Genomic DNA, 15,368 nt, shown 5'->3' with positions numbered 1-15,368 from the left:
TTTGCGGATAAAATCCTCAAACTGGCCGTGCCCACATGTACAGGAAGTGATGTCATCAAAATGGCAGCACCCGATGGCTTCAAGCAGCATGCAAAATGAATGAATGAATGAAGCATTCGTTCGCCGGTGGCATATTTGGCACAATGTAAACGTTCGTGTACCGGAAAAGACGCAAATAGAGGCGTTCGTGATTCGAGGTTCCACTGAACTGAATTAATCCAGGGAAATTTTAGTTTCGAATAATTATATTATAATTATTGTTTTTAGAATTGTTATAAGTATTATCCCTATAATTTATTCAGTATTTAATTTGTTTATTTAAGATGCTTGGCTGAAAAATATCGGGTTTCTAATTGGTACTGTCCCTTTAAGGCGTGGTGTCAAACTCATTTTAGTTCGGGGGCCGCACGGAGAAAATTCTATTCCCAAGTGGGCCGGACTGGTAAAATCACGGCATGATAACTTAAAAATAAAGACAACATCAGGTTGTTTTCTTTGTTTAAAAATAGAACGAGCACATTCTGAAATTGTACAAATCATAATCTTGTTGTTTTTTTTACAATTACATGTTGCGGTTTATAGTATTCTATCTTTATTTGTCGTTAGTTGTATTTTCTGAATAAATGTACATCAGGCCCTGCAATAAGTTGGCGACTTGTCGACTGGTAGAGAATTGATGGATGTTCATCAGTCAACTCATTGGTGTTAATTTTTAATCTATCAAGATAAAAAAATAATTATATCAAAATAAATTACAGGATGTTATTTATGTAGTTGGATAATTTTCCTTGACTGATGCACTAACATCATGTGGTTTATTTATTTTTTACATATGTAGCATAATCTACAAAGATACAACAAATTGCTATTGCGACATCCAGTGGACACATTTAGAACAGCTGTTTCTTTCATTCAAAAATGTCAGGTTAATTTTTATACTTAGCAAACTCATCCCGCAGGCCGGATAAAACCTGTTCGTGGGCCTGATCCGGCCCTCGGGCCGTAAGTTTAACACCCCTGCTTTAAGAGTATGTAGGCTGATTGCTGCATTGGGGACTAGGTGTGGATCAAGAAGGCTTGCTTGGTACAATTAATTCAGCCTCACGTTTTGTCTGACCGTGTATATGTATTGCATGTATTTTGTGTACGATAAGTGGATCGCATTGTTGCATGCGTTAGTTTTTGTTTGACATGCAATATGGACTATTGTGAGCAGGACACAGCAGAACAACATAAGGACTCTGGTGAATGTATGTCTTTTAGTTTAAATAAATGTAGAGCACTGGAACTGGTGTACTCAGAATTGTGTTGGAACACCCGTCAGCTCCAGACCTCTCTCTTAGTCAGAAACAATTAGAAGGGATTCTACTGGGAAAACCCTACAAAGAGGTTTCAAGATGTGTGTTCCGGAGTTGACAGACAGTTAACGTGCCTGACATAGTTCACAAGTTTATATTAACAAACAAAAAAAGTTTGACATTTTCATCAATGCACCCCAATAAAAAAAAACTACTTGTATCACTGACAGTTCTGCTAATGTTCATCAGCTGGAGACGGACTATTTACCAATTTTCAAAATGAAACAGTAAAATAACCCCTCATTGAACAGACAGCACATTCATTGTAGGCGGATTCTACGGAGCACATTCATTCAGGAGATTGGTACCGTCATTAGCTACTGTGCTAATTGCTACTTTGTGTGTTTTTAGTGTTATTTGAACAACATGTTTCTACTTTTGCTAGCTCAATACGAGTCCAAAGAAAGCAATGGATAAGCGATGTGTGGTTTGAAACATTCAGAAAGTATACACAGCGTTGTCGACAATGCCTCCCCCCCTTCACCTTTACTTCCGCTGAACGCAAAGAAGATTAATCAACAAGGTAAAGAAGATTTTATTTTTTATTCATAATCATTGTAGTGATTTCAAGCCACCACGTGGTTTCCATTTCCATCCATTTCTACCGCTTGTCCCAACAGGGTTGCGGGGTACACCCTGGACAATTCACCACCTCATCGCAGATAGACAGACAACATTCACACTCTTTTGGAGAAATTGGCTTCAATATATGAACTTTTCTACTTACCAACTTTGTTCAAAAACCAATTAAGTTTGTATTCTGGAACTTCTAGAGTCAAATGTCGCTACAAGCTAACATTTTGGAATTTGACCAAAACTTTTGAAACTAATTTAAAGTTTAGGATTAAAAAATATTCGTTCAGAATGGAAGAATAAAAATACATTTGATAACTAAAGTTATTGAGCATCTAAAACAGGGGTGTCTGAACGTTTTCGTGCGGTGCCTTGATATTTTTCATTTTGATATTATCCATTTTAATCCGGATTGTTGCTTTCTCTCACATTACCGCGGATTAAGTACAGCCATTTAAACAAAACCTACATCCAGCAAAAATGGCTACCCAGCCCCCACAATGCATTGCGAAATCCGGTGCCTTTTCGCGGCTTATTGTTGCTTCAGACTTCAGCTGACAGTGAAGTATGTTCAGTTTTTTGTGAACGATCACACTGTTCCCAGCATTTAAAATTCTAAATAATATTGTTTTTATTAGAATAGGAGAGCTGGATGTGCAAACTCAACACTACATTTCAGGAAAAAATCTGCTCAGTGGCCTTGTGGTTAGAGTGTCCGCCCTGAGACTGGAAAGTCGTGAGTTCAAACCCCGGCCGAGTCATACCAAAGACTCTAAACATGGGACTCATTGTCTCCCTGCTTGGCACTCAGCATCAAGGGTTGGAATTGGGGGTTAAATCACCAAAATGACTCCCAAGCGCGGCCACTGCTGCTGCTCACTGCTCCCCTCACCTCCCAGGGGGAGGAACAAGGGGATGGGTCAAATGCAGAGGATAATTTCACCACACCTAGTGTGTGTGTGTACTTTAACTTTGAACTTTACTGCCAATTTGTAGGTGACATGGTCACAGTGATGCATCGATGAACTACAGTTGTATGGTTTTCATTTAATCAGCTCATAATTATATGCACAAAAACACCCTGATTAAGCAATTTGTGGTACCTCAGCCATACACCAACACACGAAGACCGCATTAGCAAAGCTACATTGATGAAACAACACAACTTCTACAGACACAAATTTGGTGAGACAGTCATTACGTGAGTGTTTATTTTCCAACCCTGTCGACCTTCCCGTTCCTACGCCGCTAAGGTTCTTCCTCTCTCATCCCCTTGAAAAAACAGTCATAACCTAAACACTGAGGGAACACTTGTTTTCAACATTTTTCCCCGATCAAATCCAGGAATAACGATGTGATTTGAAACAGGTGATGTCAACAGCTGACTGTAATCAGGAGTTGAAAGGAAAACAGCGTCCACAGAGAAAGACCTCGTCCTTTAGGAACAACCATTTGCAGTCAACGTGCCAACAAACGTCTGAGGAACTTACTGAAAAGGTTGAAAGCCACTGGGCCTCATTCGACGTCTTTTTACTCTTCAATGTAGAGCCAGAAAGGGGCTAAGATAAGTTCTGTTGTTTATACCTGTGTGTTTTTGGATGGGTTCAGTGAAGTACAGTGGAGTTGTTCATCAATTACATAGCTAAATGTTGACTTAAAGGCCTACTGAAATGACATTTTTTTATTTAAACAGGGATAGCAGATCCATTCTATGTGTCATACTTGATCATTTCGCGATATTGCCATATTTTGGCTGAAAGGATTTAGTATAGAACAATGACGATAAAGTTCGCAACTTTTGGTCTCTGATAAAAAAAAGCCTTGCCTCTACCGGAAGTAGCGTGACGACACCGGAGGAAGGACTGCTCACATTTTCCTATTTTTACAATGCAGCGAGAGAGATTCAGGCCGAGAAAGCGACGATTACCCCATTAATTTGAGCGAGGATGAAAGATTCGTGGATGAGGAACGTGAAAGTGAAGGACTAGCGTGCAGTGCAGAACGTATCTTTTTTCGCTCTGACCGTAACTTAGGTACAAGGGTTCATTGGATTCCACACTCTCTCCTTTTTCTATTATGGATCACGGATTTGTATTTTAAAACACCTCAGATACTATATCCTCTTGAAAATGAGAGTCGAGAACGCGAAATGGACATTCACAGTGACTTTTATCTCCACGACAATACATCGGCGACACTTTTTAGCTTCTGAGCTAACGTGATAGCATCGGGCTTTACTGCATATAGAAACAAAACAAATAAGTCCCTGACTGGAAGGATAGACAGAAGATCAACAATACTGCCAAACTCCGGACATGTAAATACACGGTTAATGCTTTCCAGCTTGGCGAAGCTTAGCAATGCTGTTGCTAACAATGCCATTGAAGCTAACTTAGCTACGGAACCTCGACAGAGCTATGCTAAAAACATTAGCTCTGCACCTACGCCAGCTCTCATCTGCTCATCACGACCCGTGCTCACCTGCGTTCCAGCGATCGACGGTACGACGAAGGACTTCACCCGATCACCGATGCGTTTGGCGGCCCGGAGACGGAGGAAGTCAAGGTGAGGTCGTTCGGCTAGCGCGTCTGCTATCCTCAAAGTCTTCCTGGTTGTGTTGCTGTAGTTTGCCGCTAATACACCGATTGCACCTACAGCTTTCTTCTTTGCAGTCTCCATTGTTCATGTTAGCTTTTACTGTTATGCTGATGACACCCAACTCTACATGCCCCTAAAGCTGACCAACACGCCGGATTGTAGTCAGCTGGAGGCGTGTCTTAATGAAATTAAACAATGGATGTCCACTAACTTTTTGCAACTCAACGCTAAGAAAACGGAAATGCTGATTATTGGTCCTGCTCAACACCGACATCTATTTAATAGTACCACCTTAACATTTGACAACCAAACAATTACACAAGGCGACTCGGTAAAGAATCTGGGTATTATCTTCGACCCAACTCTCTCGTTTGAGTCACACATTAAGAGTGTTACTAAAACGGCCTTCTTTCATCTCCGTAATATCGCTAAAATTCGTTCCATTTTGTCCACAAGCGACGCTGAGATCATTATCCATGCGTTCATTACATCTCGTCTCGATTACTGTAATGTATTATTTTCGGGTCTCCCTATGTCTAGCATTAAAAGATTACAGTTGGTACAAAATGCGGTTGCTAGACTTTTGACAAAAACAAGAAAGTTTGATCATATTACGCCTATACAGGCTCACCTGCACTGGCTTCCTGTGCACTTAAGATGCGACTTTAAGGTTTTACTACTTACGTATAAAATACTACACGGTCAAGCTCCTGCCTATCTTGCCGATTGTATTGTACCATATGTCCCGACAAGAAATCTGCGTTCAAAGAACTCTGGCTTATTAGTGATTCCCAGAGCCCAAAAAACATCTGCGGGCTATAGAGCGTTTTCTATTCGGGCTCCAATACTATGGAATGCCCTCCCGGTAAAAGTTAGAGATGCTACCTCAGTAGAAGCATTTAAGTCCCATCTTAAAACTCATTTGTATACTCTAGCCTTTAAATAGACTCCCTTTTTAGACCAGTTGATCTGCCGTTTCTTTTCTTTTCTTTTCTCCTCTGCTCACCTCTCCTTTATGGAGGGGGAGTTGCACAGGATGAAGCACCACGGATGAAGTGCTGGTTGTCCAGAGTCGGGACCCGGGGTGAACCGCTAGCCTGTGCATCGGTTGGGTACATCTCTACGCTGCTGACCCGTCTCCGCTCGAGATGGTTTCCTGGTGGCCCCACTATGGACTGGACTTTCGCTGATGTGTTGGATCCGCTGTGGACTGGACTTTCACAATATTATGTCAGACCCACTCGACATCCATTGCTTTCGGTCTCCCCTAAAAGGGGGGGGGGGGGGTTACCCACATATGCGGTCCTCTCCAAGGTTTCTCACTGGGGTGAGTTTTCCTTGCCCGTATGTGGGCTCTGTACCGAGGATGTCGTTGTGGCTTGTACAGCCCTTTGAGACACTTGTGATTTAGGGCTATATAAATAAACATTGATTGATTGATTGATTGATTAAACAAATTACAAAAGATTCACCAACACAGATGTCCAGAATACTGTGGAATTTTGGGATGAAAACAGAGCTTTTTTGTATTGGATTCAATGGGTCCGAATACTTCCGTATCAACGTCACACGCATACGTCATCATACATAGACGTTTTCAACCGGAAGTGTGGCGGGAAATTTAAAATTGCACTTTATAAGTTAACCCGGCCGTATTGGCATGTGTTGCAATGTTAAGATTTCATCATTGATATATAAACTATCAGACTGCGTGGTCGGTAGTAGTGGGTTTCAGTAGGCCTTAAATGCACATGAGACTGCAGATGCACCTTCTGAAGTCCCACCCAAACGATGAGAGAGAAACATTGACATGAATCCAAGCATCTGGGATGGACCAGTATAATCAATAACCAATTTGGCCTCTTGAGAACCATACAGATGGGTACTAACAACTTCATCCAGAAGCCAGAGTCTATTACGCCTGTAATAGTCTATTGCACACATTACAAAGGTATGAGTATTGAATATCTGTAGTTCCGACCTGTCTCCACTGCATTTTGAACGTTAACGAAACCTCTTGCCTTTGCAGTTTTTCCTCAGAAATGATTGAACATAATAAATGTCACGTATCCATCGAGCAGTCAAGTTCATCACAGGACTGCAACTTGACAATGAAGTAGATCAATCAATCAATCAATCAAAGTTTACTTATATAGCCCTTAATCACGAATGTCTCAAAGGGCTGCACAAGCCACAATGATATCCTCGGCTCAGATCCCACATCAGGGCAAGAAAAAACTCAACCCAATGGGCACAATGAGAAGCCTCGGAGGGGACACCAGATGTGCAATGGATGTCGAGTGGATCTAGTTAATAATGTGAGAATCCAGTCCAAAGGGGAGCCAGAAGGGGATCATCTTGAATGGAGACAAGTCAGCAGCGCAGAGACGTCACCGGCTGATGCACATATGAGTGGTCCACCCCGGGTCCCGGCTTTGAACAGCTAGCGCCTCATCTCTGGTCACCTGATAACCTCTCCACGCAGGAGAGGGGGGTAACTGGTCTAAAAGGGGGGTTTATTTAAAGGCTAGAGTATACAATGAGTTTTAAGATGGGACTTAAATGCTTCTACTGAGGTAGCATCTCTAACTGGGCATTTCAGAGTAATAGAGCCTGAATAGAAAACGCTCAATAGCCCGCAGACTTTTTTTGGGGCTCTGGAAATCAAAAAGATAAAAGTGTTATTAAAAGGACCTATAGCGTCCAGATGAACAGCATTTGAAGAATCAATTCTCTTTATGTATCTTCTGCTCATGAAAATGAATCTGGCAGTCATTTCTTATAACATCAACTAGTTTTTGAGTAATCGCTAGATAACTATCCGCACTTTGAACGCCCCCTTTCTATCGCCACATTCGATATGTCGCCCCCTCTTGATGTGACGTCATCTACAGTAGTAGTAGCATTAACAGGCACATTCATAATAACATTATGTATTTTGCTCATTTTAAGCATATAGCGGCATATTAATTTCACAGACGCATCACAATGTTTGTTCTTTCAACAAACAACAGCAACAACACTACTACTCATGACGGACAACTAAGACTACTTTTGAGCCTGAATATACGGAGGATGAGCTAAACGTTTTAGAAGCTAAGTGAGAAACAGATCCAGCTTTGCTGAAACATATTTTTGTGTATAATACTGGATGATGAAATTAACTGGAAATCTCAAATATAAAAATATACAAAATAAAGTAGCAAGAAACAGGTCAATAATGAATAAAGCAAAATACTTTCTGGACCAAAAATCACTCCATATTCTCGACTGCTCGCTATTGTTACCATATATATTGTGTAGAAATATGGGGCGCTTCCTTCACTAACTGTGCTACAAAAAAGAATCAACTAGAATATTACACAATGGTGGATATAGAGAGCATACAAACCCTTTATTTATTGATTCAAAAATATTGAAATTCTTTGACTTTGCACATTATTTTAGCTGTTCGTAAATGCACAAAGAAAACTATAACCTGCTACCCAAGAATGTACAACAATTCTTCTCAACAAAAGTGTCATGATCCATTGTAGTATTTCCTTAGTTGTTCATTCTAATTCAGCACCCTTAGTTGTGTTCTTAGTTGCCATGGATGCTGATTTTCGTCACCTGCCTCTGATTAGTGGTCGGGACTCTCACCTGCCACTGGTCACTAATCAGAGATGTACTTATTCCTGCCTCGCGCCACACTCTGCCTGGCAGTCTTGTTTGCCACACACAACATTTATGTTGGTTTTACTTGCTTCTATCTCCTTTTGGTTTGCTGGTCTATTGCTAAGCTTCTGGACGTCCTTCTGCATCTTGGGGAAACGACCACCACATAAATATGTGACCCCAACGTGACCAAAAGAGGAGAAATATAACCTTATAGTAAAATCTATTTTAAAACATTTGTATGCACGTACAACACTTAAGACCTTTAGCATATCTGTATGTGGAATTATAATATGGAATGGATTAAGCAAGGAAATCAAACGAAGCACTAATATTCCGTTTAAGAGACTGTTCAAAGTACAAGTGTTCACAGAGTACAAGAAGAACATTTAGCATAAATATATTGAACCTTTTTTTTTATTTTTTAAAAAGGTTAAAAAAGAGATATGCATTTTATATTTGCTTACTTACTTATGGTATTTATTTATTTATTATGTATTCATTAACCTTTCTGTTACAAACCGAGAACAAAGAAATGGGATAAAACTGCTATGGTATGAAAAGGGATATGATTAAATAAGCTCTGCTTCTTCCTACTCCTTTTCGGACATGCTGTAATTAAACAACTGGGAATATGTAATGCATTACATTGTAATTGTATTGTATGCACGTTCGAAATAAACTGAACTGAACTAAGCATCATGCAGCAATATTGGTAAATGCTGAACAAAAATACAAACTACAAACAAACACTTACTGTACAACGTCTGCTCTCACTGGTATGCCGACTGATGGGTCGTTCATATCTTCCCGTTCAGATGAAGAATTAATCATAATCCAAACCAAGGTTAAAAAAAAAGTGCTGCAAAGGAGCGTGTTTTCGTGTTTTTCTCGCCATCTGCGGGTATAAGTTGAATGTCAAAGTTGACCAACTTCTCAGCCACAACCTTCTACTTTACAGGTGAAAGGCATGATTTATAATCTAGAACTTTCACCAACTCAGAGGCGATGTAGAAGCACCAGCTCAGTATGTCAAAATAGCAGCATAAGTGTGAAGTGAAGTGAACTTTATTCATATAAGAGTAGTTTTTTTCTGCGTTGACGCTTGTAATAACAATATTGCTTATGCTTGGTTAATATTCAGGTCACGAGATGTAAATGGAGTATTGTTAGCAGTTTTTGGATGTTTTTAGAGGGCTTTTATTGGCCAGGGTTTTCGCTAGTAATTAAAATGCATTAAAAGTCATTAAATGGATTTTGCAAAAATGAAGGCCTTGAATGGCATTAAAAAGCATTAAATTCGATGTCCAGAGGAATTAGAAAATTGAAAACGATTGTAGAACTGGCTGATAGTCAATAAATTAATAAATCGAACAATAAATGAACTCAATAACTTTGTCATCGATTAATTGTTACGTCTTCGTCTCTGGCTTTCAATCTGGACACAAGAGGTCTCACTCTGCGCATCGCTTTGAGCACCTGAGCACTTTTCTTCAAGAGTAGAATAACATGAACAAAGTGAGCCTCTTGTCAGTCATCCACAATCTTTGTGACACAAATCTGATTTTTTTTTGCCAGTCCAAACACTCCAAAGTGCTTCAAATCTGATCTTTTGACATCAGATTCAGGCCACATCAGGAAGTAGTCCTGAATCAGAATGGAATCTGATCTTTTCAAATGTGACTTAAGTCTAAACATAATGCGACCTGAATGTAACCCGTCTGTCACTCGTGTGCGCCGGGAAAGACACAGTCGCCAGCGGAACTGGATATTTCATCACAACATCCGGTTTCAGTGAGAAAATTCTATTTAAGTCAAAAGTGTGCAAATATTAGGCTATATGTAATATACAAATGTATATTTTTCTTCCAAAGAAATAGCCATTGTTGAAGGACCGGAATTGACGCTGTGGCGCATTTGCATAGACTTATACTTAGACTTAGACAAACTTTATTGATCCAATAGGGAAATTGTTCTACACAGTAGCTCAGTTTGAAAGGGTAAGAATGGAAAGGATAATGCAGGTATTAAGTAGACTAAAAATGTACCATAGAAGCAATATAAAATATAACGGTAACACTTTAGTATTGGGAACATATTCACCATTAATTAGTTGCTTATTAAAGTAACAACTGACAGATGTCGCCAGCATAAGAGCTCTCCCGCAAAAAATTTGGACAATTTTGACGAGGCAACGTGGGAGGTCCTCCGCGCGATGGAGGAAGAGACACTCCGCCATTCCCCCATGGAGCGCAGGGATCTCATGTGGGGTCCGACCGGCAAACTGGTGCCGATCAGCTCCCTTTGGCCCGGGGACGTTGGCACGTCATCCCTGTCCCGGAAGCGGCGCTCCAGACCGAGGATGTCAGGGAAGGTGAGCGGACAGCACGCTGCGCTCCTGCAGGCTCCTCCCCCTCCGGGCGGAAATGGAAATCAGCCAGCCTGGCAGCTCAAGGAGCACTCCACAGACCTGGAGATTGTTTTCCCAAATTCTTTACCGGTTCAATCCAAGCCACCCAAATTCCATGCCCCGTCCCCCAGGACTCATGCCACGCCCAAGTCAGAATTTTTTTTTTCACCCACAAAAGCCCAGGTGGGGGGGGAAAGAAAGACATTTTGGACAATTTAGAGGGGAGGATTCTGCCCTCCTCCTGAACCCCCTCCGCCCACCCCAAAAGACGGTTCCAGACCGCGGGGAGCGCGTCTGGTATCCGCTCCTTGAGGGGGGGGCTAGGGCTGGGAATTGTTCAGGTGGGGTGGCTCAGCATCGTCACGCCAAGCCACAGCCTCCAGCACGACCCCCACCACCTGTCTTTCGTCACGCCAAGCCACAGCCTCCAGCACGACCTCCACCACCTGTCTTTCGACCTGCCAAGCCACAGCCACCAGCACGACCACCACCACCAGTTTTTCGTCCACGCCAAGATCCACCTGCTCCACGCCCAGCTCCACGCCAAGCGCCACCAGTACTTGCTCCACGCCAAGCGCCACCAGTACCTGCTCCACGCCAAGCGCCGCCAGTACCTGCTCCACGCCAAGCGCCACCAGTACCTGCTCCACGCCAAGCGCCGCCAGTACCTGCTCCACGCCAAGCGCCGCCAGTACCTGCTCCACGCCAAGCGCCGCCAGTACCTGCTCCACGCCAAGCGCCGCCAGTACCTGCTCCACGCCAAGCGCCGCCAGTACCTGCTCCACGCCAAGCGCCGCCAGTACCTGCTCCACGCCAAGCGCCGCCAGTACCTGCTCCACGCCAAGCGCCGCCAGTGGCTGCCCCACGACGCCAAGCGCCGCCAGTGGCTGCCCCACGCCGCCAAGCGCCGCCAGTGGCTGCCCCACGCCGCCAAGCGCCGCCCGTGGCTGCCCCACGCCGCCAAGCGCCGCCCGTGGCAGCCCCACGCCGGCAAGCGCCGCCCGTGGCAGCCCCACGCCGGCAAGCGCCGCCCGTGGCAGCCCCACGCCGGCAAGCGCCGCCCGTGGCTGCCCCACGCCGCCAAGCGCCGCCCGTGGCTGCCCCACGCCGCCAAGCGCCGCCCGTGGCTGCCCCACGCCGCCAAGTGCCGCCCGTGGCTGCCCCACGCCGCCAAGTGCCGCCCGTGGCTGCCCCACGCCGCCAAGTGCCGCCCGTGGCTGCCCCACGCCGCCAAGTGCCGCCCGTGGCTGCCCCACGCCAAGACCAAAGCCAAGACCAAGACCCGCCAAGTGACCAAGACCAAGACCCGCCAAGTGACCAAGACCAAGACCCGCCAAGTGACCAAGACCAAGAACCGCCAAGTGACCAAGAACCGCCAAGTGACCAAGAACCGCCAAGTGACCAAGACCCGCCAAGTGACCAAGACCCGCCAAGTGACCAAGACCCGCCAAGTGACCAAGACCCGCCAAGTGACCAAGACCCGCCAAGTGACCAAGACCCGCCAAGTGACCAAGACCAAGACCAAGTCCAAGCACCGCCACGCCAAGACCAACCACGCCAAGTCCAAGACCAACCACGCCAAGTCCAAGACCCACGCTGCCAAGACCATGACCCACGCTGCCAAGACCAAGACCGCCAAGGCCAAGACAAAGACCCCCCACGCCAAGCTTCGCCGCCTGACGCACCAAGCCAAGCTTCGCCGCCTGACGCACCAAGCCAAGCTTCGCCGCCTGACGCACCAAGCCAAGCTTCGCCGCCTGACGCACCACGCCAAGCTTCGCCGCCTGACGCACCACGCCAAGCTTCGCCGCCTGACGCACCACGCCAAGCTTTGCCGCCTGCCACGACAACGCGCCCACCTCCTCGTCGGCCAAGGATGTGGCCATTCCATGGGCGTCCGCCACGCCAGGTGCGCCGACCTCCTCGTCTGCCACGAATGTGGCCATTCCCAGGTCGCCCACCTCGTCAGGTTCAGCGGCGGTCTACCCGCCGCCGCCACCTGACTCTGCCCCGGTGGATTCGGGGACACCTGGTCTGGCGACCCACCGCCATGTCCCCCTCCCCCCCTCCCATGACTCTTGATCCTGTTTTTTGTTTTTGGACATCTGGGATCTGTCCGTAAGGGGGGGGTTCTGTCATGTCTGTGTTCATGTTTTTGTTTGGCCATGTGCTGTTTTGTTTTTTGGACACTTCTTTAGTTCACTGTCATGACTGGGTCTATGGCGTGGTTTGTTCACCCATTCATGCCATGTCCACAGTTCCTTGTCACGTTAGTTCTTGTTTCATCTCTTGTCACGTAAGTTTTTGTTTGTTTAATGTTCATAGTTCTCCGCCATTGTGCGCGCCTTTTGTTTTGTCTAGTCAAGTTTTTTTCCTCCGCTGTGAGCGCCTTTTGTTTGTACTTTTTTTGAGTTAGAATTAAAAATGTATTTAAATTCACGTCTTGCACGCGCCAATTTTTCATTGCCTTCTGGGAGAACAAACCACGCCATAGACCCAGTCATGACAACAACGACTTAATTTAGAGTTATTTGGACACTAGGGGAATATATAAGGGTTAGGGTTACTAATAAGCAATAATTCTGAGGTTATTGAAGGAAGACTCTTAGTTAATGGCTTACTGGTTGTATAATAAGGCCATGCAGAATAAGGCATTAATACGTACTTAATAATGACTAATTAGAGCCAATATGTTACTAATTTGCATGTCAATAAGCAACTAATTAATGGGGAATATGTGTTCCCCATACTAAAGTGTTACCAAAATAACATATAGGTAATATTTACATATTATATATATATATATATATATATATATATTATATAATATATACTGATATATTCAATTATTATATTATATCATATTTTTATATTTACATGTGAGTTGAAAAATAAAGCTCCCGTGGACCTGCTGACATTAACTGTAAAAAGCAACACAAACACTGTGCATTCCTCTGTTTTATTTATTTATTTTAATCAAATTATTTTCTTTCATCTCATTAAATCATTTATTCTATTAAGTGACACATAAGTGACGATTGCCTAGCAACCAATCAATGTACAGCATTGTGTTTGGATCCATACTACTGTGCACAGTGCAACAACAAATGACCGCTGAAAAGTAAAACTGTAGAAATCAAATATTTTTGGGATACTATTAAAAAGCAAATCAAAGTAAACCGCGGTTGTTGCTAATGCAGTTAGTACTGCCAACTTATCAAATTGCACCAACAGGTGTTCTATCATATACGTTCTACTATAAGGTGCCTGTTTTAGTCAGATTCTTTCCTTTCTGTGTGTATATGAAACTGTGGCTGCCTGTAATATCCTTGCAACCCACTTAAACTGACGAGAACCTCTCCATATGTTCCCTTGTGGTGGTGGATGACGCACAAGAAGAAGTGAGCAGAGATGGTTGTCTGAAAGCGACTCGTTGCCTGAGGAAATCCAAGGAAAAAGACCATACGCTGGCTGATCTCCCACACCGCCCCTTAGCAAATTGGCTCTTGATTGTCCACAGGCATCTTTGTTGGTGCTCCCCTGTACCAATAAAGCAGAGCACAGAAAAAAGGCACAGGCCCACCAGGTCTTGTTATTGCACTTTTTTTTGGCAGGTACTCGCTGTCTCAGCACGAAAAACAACAATAACAACATCAGCCCCACAGCTTTGGGACATGGACTGCAGTCAGAGGCTGCCAGAGAAAGCTGTGTATGCCCAGTTATTGTTGCACACTAAGGATCCAGTCCCGCACTTTATCTGCCACTCTGAAGTGAAACCTTTTCTCAGTGCGAAAATGTAGAGCGAGTCATCCTTTTAGCAAGAGTTTTCACTTAAAGTGACACTAGCTGCATTAGTACTTGAGTCTTTGTAAGGGGCTCCCTCCTCCCTCTACTTAGAATCTGGACCTGGATTCCGGAAAGAGAGAGATTCCTGGGGTCTCCCAAAGACAAACAAAAGGAAGAGAATCCACACAAGTTTCTAAACAATTTATTGAAGGAGTTTACACAAAGACCACACAACATCCCAGCAGACTCAAGCTAGTTTTAATTAAAAAGTTCGCTCTGTGATGTCTTTCAACAACAGATCCATCTTGCCTCGGCCTGTTTTGATCGTGGCCTGTTATGTTTTTGTAGTTCCCATTCTGCACTTGGTTGTTTCTGTAATATAATATTTGTTTGTGTACGTCTGTGAAAGAGCTTTGTTTTGTGTTGACAACATCTTGGGAAGGACTTCGATCTCAACTACGTGACTCACAAAAGGATATCATTGTTTCTCTGGTCTTTGTCTTGTATCAGTCCATATCCCTTTGAAACCTCTTTTAAAACAACATATTGTAGGCACGAATGACCGTAGACTTTGCTAATGAACGTGCCACTGTGTACAGTACATCTCGAGCCCGGTTTGCTACACTGCAGTGTAATTCTATTTTTGCAGTAGCCTATACTTCAAATCAGGGGTCAACAACTTGTCCATCTTTTGGGACCGGTAGATCACGTAAATAATAAATGCATTATCACGTCAGTGCCCTTGCTCTCGCAGAGTGAACAACAGAGCTGCCAACATGCACACATTTTGACACTTGGCTGCTTATCAGGTACGCATTTTGTTGCCAGTTTCATTTACGTCTTCGGTCAGTGAAACCTGGAAAATATTCCTGTGTCAAGGTACCATGCACACCTGTTGCGTGACGTGCTCAGTGCACTTCAAAACAATCCGCTAGCTAATGGCCACGCGATCATTAAGCTTGACTGTTGTAATGCATCGATTAGTT

The sequence above is a fragment of the Entelurus aequoreus genome, linkage group LG24, assembly GCF_033978785.1.
Source record: "Entelurus aequoreus isolate RoL-2023_Sb linkage group LG24, RoL_Eaeq_v1.1, whole genome shotgun sequence".
In the NCBI taxonomy this organism is placed as follows: domain Eukaryota; kingdom Metazoa; phylum Chordata; class Actinopteri; order Syngnathiformes; family Syngnathidae; genus Entelurus; species Entelurus aequoreus.
The sequence above is the reverse complement of the archived record's forward strand: the minus strand, read 5'-3'. Positions refer to the sequence as shown.